We start from the raw sequence: 7,491 nt of genomic DNA, 5'->3' as shown, positions 1-7,491 counted from the left end.
TAATTTATTTTATAGTAAACTAACAGAAAAGATCTTGATACTGCCGTTTCTAAAGTAAATTTTTAATGTTCGATTTTTGGAATCCAGAAAAAAAGGAAATCTTGGTACTATATTCCGTCAATGTCCAGTGACATGCTCTTGGCAGTATAGCTGAAGATGAAAGTCTTGCTTGTCCCATCATCCATCATGCACCAAAAAAAAAAAAAAAAAAAAAAAAATTTCTAACCTTCTGAGACACGAAAATAATCTTTCACAGTTAGCTGAGTTGATTGGAATCAGCGAAAAATAATTGAAGCTACAAAGTTATGTTAGAAAATGCATCTTTAAAAACTTTCTCTTTAAAAAAACCACGCAAGTTTAAAATTTGTGCTCTAGTTTTCATTTTTCATCATTGAAGTACACTGGCTCTTCACAAAACAATTCTTTTTGCTTCGTTCAACAACTTTTACATGTAACTGAAATATTTTATTTATCTTGTTGAATAACCTGCACATATAATATTAAACTTAGATTTATCACTAAATCATGTGTTGATTTCATTAGAAACTGAATGAATCTATTATTTGATACAAAGTATTGAGTCAAACATAGGACTTTGCATCATCATGTGAATTTTTGTCACTTTTTAAAATATTTTTTAAATGGGTCTAATAATTCCAAATTAACAAGAAACTCTTATAATAGGAGCTCAATCAAGAGTTCAAGCTTTAACTTTTGAATACCATTTTGTACCTCTCAGTTAAAGAAATACAAAAGTAAACCCAACAAAAGTATTTGTTGATGCACGAATTTTTTTCAAAAATAGCGTGTCTTTTGTAAGAAGTTTCCATGAAAATATACAATGTATTGAATTGCTCAAATATGCCTCTTCACTCACTAACTGAACGTTTAAAATATAAGCGCAACAATGAACTCAAAATACCACGGAACTTCTCGTAAAAATCGGGAAAGTCACACCTGTGCACTGCCCTTCACATTAGAAGCAGAAGCATCATCTTAACTCTGACTTTAAAAGTATGAGGCATTTAACCCATATGAGTTGAAACAAACTTATTCTCCATCTGTTTTTTATTCTGGAAGTTCTGAAAATGATTCAGGAATTTCTAAGTTATTACCCTAATAGCGAAAAACAGTTGCTTTTGTCTGGACAGGTCTCGAATTTCATCAACTTTTACTAAAGATTGTCTGCAGATTTTTTTTTTTTAAATTATTGCATATGATCACTGATTCGCGCGTTATGTGAATTGAATTTCCCGATTTCTCAAAATTTTGCGCAAAATATTTGGGGGTGCAACCGCCCCCTCTTGCTCCCCCTATTTGCCGCCCCTGGGCTAAAGTATACAACCGGGACCACCGTGACAAAGCGCGCGCTCCATTCGTCGCCGCGCGTTCTTTCTACCCGGGCCCGGAACACAGTTGAGTGAGTCACGCTAAGCGATCGAACGTTTTGCTTCGTTCGCTGACAATATACTCGATTGCAAGCTTTTTTTCATTGAAAGAGCAAATTAAATTTTCTTAAAATGTGTTTACCCATGAATTGTTTTCCACAGATTAAAGTAAAAAGAAAAAAATAACAACAAATAATTTTGAAGCAAAATACTTTCTCAACAAAAAGTAAAATAGTGAAAATCTTCAAAATAAATTTTCTTGAAAACGTTGCTTAAATCCTGATCATCCAAAAAAAAAAAAAAAAAAAAAAAAAAAAAAAAAGATTTTTCAACAGAAACAAATTATTAATTGCATATTATACATGACAATACTATGAAAATGTGTTTACCAATAACTAGACAAGGTATTTTTTTTATTGTTATCATTATTATCTTGTAATTTAAAAATCAATAGACATTCCATCAAACGTTTAAGATAATATCGATATGTTTTCGAGCCTTTTAGTGGCAACTCTTAATTTCATTAAAATATGTAATATAAAATTAAAAAACAGAAACAAAGAAAGGTTGAAAATGATGTCATTTTTTGATAGGTCTTAAGATAAAAATATTTCTGTGTACAATTATTTTGCACTGAAAACAAATCCCAACTAAGCAAGATTGAGTTGAATGGTTTTTTAAGAATATATATACTAAAGCATATTTATAAATTTCAATAGATAGGTCAAATTTAGAGTTAAGACTTCCTTTTGAAAGACATATGAAAGGTTCTCATATCTCTTTCTCTATAACACAGTACTTATCAGAACAATTATTATTGTAAAATAACCACCATTAGTTCAAAAATTTAAAATAGTAGGTTAAAAAGAGAAAAACATAGAAAACGTTATTTACTCATGCATATAACCAAAATAAATAAATTAAATAATTGAATATTTTACTAAGGAAGTAAGAGAAAAATTTAGCACTTTAAATTCATTCTCCTATAATTTAAACCAAATGTGCAGCTAAAGTTTAAAAAAATATTTTTTTCTAAATATTCATTAAACATTGATAGTCAATTGCAGATGCACCGAATATTCAGTTGATATTTCGATTGGTATTACATTTTTACTTCTAAAATACCAATTCAATATTTTAAACTTATGAAATTAGTACTTTTATTCACTTGTTTATCCATTCTAGAAAGATGGCATTTTAGAAAGTAATTAACATTAAAGTTATTCATGTAAAACTGAAAGATATTTGATGTTGTAGGTATAGCACTAGATTGTAAATTGAAGACACTATATAACTTGCAATATGCTGTCTGAGATTCAGCAATCGAATTCTTAACTTTCCTTTTAAATCGTTGCACAGATTTTTTAACTTAATAAAAACAATGATAATCTGAACGTTTTTACTAATCTTTAATGCAAAGCTGAATTTAAAAGATCGGAAGGATTCCTTTAAAAACGCAATAGAGAGACTAACAACAAATTCAACCTGTAAGAAGTGTGAAACCAACTGTCTTACGCAAACATTAAAACATAACCTTAATAAAGGTTACTAAATCATTTGAAGTAACATTTCAGATCACTTACCTTTATTTCAGTTAATCATCAATTCATTGCTTACAGAAAGGTGAAAGGTCAAACATTTTCAGTAACGGTCGTTGGAAAACGTAAAGCAAAACATTGGATTGTTGATTTGAATCTCAATCGCTTAGACTGTAGCGCCACCTAGGTTTTTCTCAGTTGTTCCAGGCCCGGAAGGACCCAAGAAAGCGCGCATTTTTGTCACGGTGGTCCCGATACAACCCATCTATTCTTTTTTTCTTATTTCATTCACTGATTTTATCAATGAAAGTGTAGTTGTAGAACGTTGTACCATTTTCTGGAATCTTTGAGAGATTTCTTTTCGGTGTGTATATAAGCCGTTAGCGATGGATAAAAAGTTAGTTTCGATTGAGAATTTGCTCTGAGAGTGTATTAGCTCTGTTTATTGCGAGGCATTTCGCTGTGTTGTTTTCGTATTTGGAAGTAAATACGTGTGTAAACGTTGAGTTTACGGTGTTGTGTGATAATTGCTTAATTGCTGATGAATAATTTAGCAGTTGTTGACGATATTTCCTGTACATACTGTAAATAAATTCTCTGTGTTTTTAATCAAGAACTGTGTCGTTCTGTCGAGAAGTTGGAAGCCTCACCGAATCCGTTACAATTTGGCGCCCAGCGTGGCGCTTCTTCTGGACTTTTTTGGAGTAAGTGTGACTTTGGACATTTTTTTTCATAAAGACTGTTAGAATTTATAGACTTTGTTTTTATGGTGATTACTCGCGCAATGGATGACCAATTAAAACAACTTCTGGAAGCAATTAATGCTGTGAAAAGTGACTTGACCGAAAGTTTGGCGGCTAATCAAGACCAATTAAAAAATGAACTGACTGCAAATCAAGTACAATTGAAAAATGAACTGGCGACTAACCAAGAACAGTTAAATAGTGATTTAACTGCTAAAATTACTACAAGTCAAGATGAGATAAAAAGTGACCTAACGTCGATGAAAACCATGATGGAGAATCAACTAACCGCCATGGGAGATAAAGTTGATGCTCTGGAAGAAAAATTTGATACTGTGGAAGAGCATATCGCCAATGTGGAAAATAAGTTGGAAGAAGAAGACAAGAAATTTACTTCATTTAAGGAAGAAATAATTAAAGAGATGGAACGGAGATTGGCGACCGCGGAAAGCAGTTCTGTACAGTTTGGCGCTCCCACATCTGTTGCTCGACCGTCCATTAAACTGGCCACATTTGATGGGAAAAGTTCGTGGCAGGTGTACAAGACCCAATTCATGATAGTGGCGGAAGCGAACGGATGGGACTCTGCTACCAAGGCCTGTCATCTTGCAGCATCCCTGAGAGGTGACGCAGCGGACATTCTCCAGACCCTTCCGGACAGCCAGCGCCTGGATTTCGCCGCCCTCACATCTGCTTTGGAGCTTCGCTTCGGTGAGAAGTGCCAGAAAGATTTCAGCCGACTCCAGTTGAAGTCCCGTTTCCAGAAAACCGGGGAACCCCTGCAAGAGCTAGCGGCTGACGTCGAGAGACTGTCTCATCTTGCTTTTTGTGACTGTCCTGCGGATGTTCGAGACAACCTGGCACTCAACTACAACATCGACGGGGTTCGAGATCCGGAAATCCAGAAAGCTCTACGGATGGCGGATGTCAAAGACCTGAATTCTGCTGTTGTGTATGCAATGAAGTTGGAGGCCGGGCCGCCCAGCAAGCAACTCGCAAGGATCGCCATTCAATCCGCGGCGTGAAAACTGATGATCTTGATCCGGTTTCGTCACGTTTTGTTGAACTTGAAAAGCAAATAAAAGAAATTGCAGGAACTCTCGAAAGGATTTCGGCTCCCAAGGACCAAAATCGACAACCACTTAAGTGCTGGAAATGTAGTGGCGAGGGTCACTTACGAAGGAACTGTGAAGCTCGCCAAGAAACCAGAGGGAAGGGCACCTCTCCCTCTCAAGTCCAGGAAAACTAGGCCATGGCAATCTCGCGGGGCGGAGGTCGCCAAATTGGAATGAGCTCCATCTTAAAGTTATCCAGATTTCATCGACAAGTGGCGGCAGTAATGGACTGTTTGTTTACGCATATGTAAACGGGTTTCCCTGCGAACTGATTATTGACACTGGAGCCAATGTTACAATCATTAGAACAGATGTGGCTCGTCAATTTGGACTCAACATTCTATAGACGCCGCCGTGCGTTACCCTCCAAACTGTGACAGGTGACAAGATCGAGATTGAAGGTAAAGTGAACTTAGAAATTGTGTTTGGAAATGCCACTTACCATCATGCGGCATTCGTTGCTGCTATCACCGACCCCTTCATTCTCGGATTGGACTTTTTAAAGAAGTATGACTTCAACCTCGACTTCAAGACTAATGAGCTGCACTCGATGAGAGAAGACATAGCCATTTTCCTCGCAGAAAGTGATGTAAAATCCGCTCATCAAATAATAGCCCAAACAGATTTATCGATTCCCTCAAGGTCAGAATCATTAATACTTGGCTCCATTGAAGAAAGCAATAGTTTTCGATTTGGACTCATTGAATACCCCAACTTAAGCAATAGCCCAAAATGAGTGCTGGTAGCATCTACGCTTGTGGACCTTTCTAAGGGTGTAATTCCTGTGAGAGTCGCCAACGTGAGTGAAAGGCCAAGGAATATCCGGAAAGGTGAAGTGTTAGCAACTTGTACTCCAGTAAACTGCATCATTAGAATAATCAATTCCCCCGAGACTGTGGCTTCTGAGTCCTTGACATCGAAGTTAATTGGGAGTGCTCCATTATCGAAAAATCAAAGAACTGCTGCGGAACAATTGGTGGACGACTTCAAGCATCTGTTTTCATCAGCATCGGAGCATGTTGGCCGTACGAACTTAACGCAGCATAGGATTTACACTGGAGAACACCCCCCTATTAAACAGCATCCAAGACGACTACCGTTCGCCAAGAAGGAAGAGGTTGAGACCCTCCTGAAAGAGATGCAGGAGAATGATGTCATCGAACCCTCATCCAGTCCCTGGGCTTCTCCCATCGTCTTAGTCCGAAAGAAAGATGGCTCCACCAGATTTTGTGTCGATTACCGACGGCTGAATGAAATCACCAAGAAAGACAGCTACCCTCTTCCACGGATAGACGACACCTTGGACACTCTTTCCGGACACAAGTGGTTTTCGACCCTGGACTTGAAGAGCGGCTACTGGCAGGTTGAGATACACCCTGAGGACCGAGAGAAGACAGCGTTTACAACTTTACAAGGCTTATGGCAGTTTAAAGTGATGCCCTTCGGCCTCTGCAATGCACCAGCTACGTTCGAGCGTCTTATGGAGACAGTGTTAAGAGGACTCTCTTACGAATCCTGTCTGGTCTACTTAGACGATATCATCATCGTGGGACGCAGCTTCGAAGAACATCTGGCAAATCTTAGGAAGGTGCTGCAAAAGCTTAAGGAAGCCAATCTGAAGTTAAGCCCGTCCAAATGTAATTTGTTCCGCCGGGAAGTGAACTACCTTGGTCACATCATCTCTTCTGAGGGTGTACAAACCGATCCAGAAAAGGTATCTGCGGTCAGGAGTTGGAGTCGTCCCGAAAACATCCATCAGTTGCGAAGTTTCCTGGGGCTCTGCACTAACTACAGGAAGTTTGTGAACGGTTTTTCCAACATTGCACGACCTTTGCATAAGCTAACGGTGAGCAAGCAAAAGTTTGAATGGTCCAAAGAATGCGAAGATGCATTTCTACGACTGAAGGAGACTTTAACATCAACGCCTATCCTCGCCTAGTCTCAGCCTGAAAAATCCTTCATCTTGGACACTGATGCGAGCAACGAGGGAATTGGAGCTGTTTTATCCCAAGAAATTGACGGCAATGAACATGTCATCGCTTACTGGAGCAAATGCTTATCAAAGTCGGAGCGAAATTACTGCGTCACCAGAAAGGAGTTACTGGCCATAGTGAAAGCTGTAGAACACTTCCATCATTACCTCTACGGCCGAAAATTTCTGCTTCGGACAGATCATGCCTCATTAACTTGGCTTTTGAACTTCAAAAATCCGGAAGGCCAGATAGCCAGATGCATACAGCGGCTCCAGGAATATGACATGGAGATCAAGCATCGAAAAGGGTTATCTCACGGTAATGCTGACGCTTTATCAAGGAGACCCTGTCCTGAGAACTGCCACTATTGTTCCCGAATCGAGAAACAGTATGGAAAGACTAGCCCTACTGCCTATCAGGTGACAGTGACTTCAACATCATCTGAACCTGATCCATGGAGTGACGACCAAGTTCGAAAAGATCAACATGAAGACCCCGACATAAAACCAATTTTGGAGTTCATGGAATGTGACAGTCGGCGACCTAGCTGGCAGGACGTTTCCATCTTCAGTCCTGCAACAAAAAGATACTGGGCTTTATGGAACTCGCTCCATTTACGGAACGGCGTGCTACACCGAAAATGGGAATCTTACGACGGCAAAACATCTAGGTGGCAGTTACTACTTCCTCGATCAAGGATTTCAGATGTTCTGAAAGAAATACATAGTAGTGCG

This window comes from Uloborus diversus, chromosome 6 (assembly GCF_026930045.1).
Source record: "Uloborus diversus isolate 005 chromosome 6, Udiv.v.3.1, whole genome shotgun sequence".
Lineage (NCBI taxonomy): Eukaryota > Metazoa > Arthropoda > Arachnida > Araneae > Uloboridae > Uloborus > Uloborus diversus.
Note: the sequence above shows the minus strand (reverse complement) of the source record.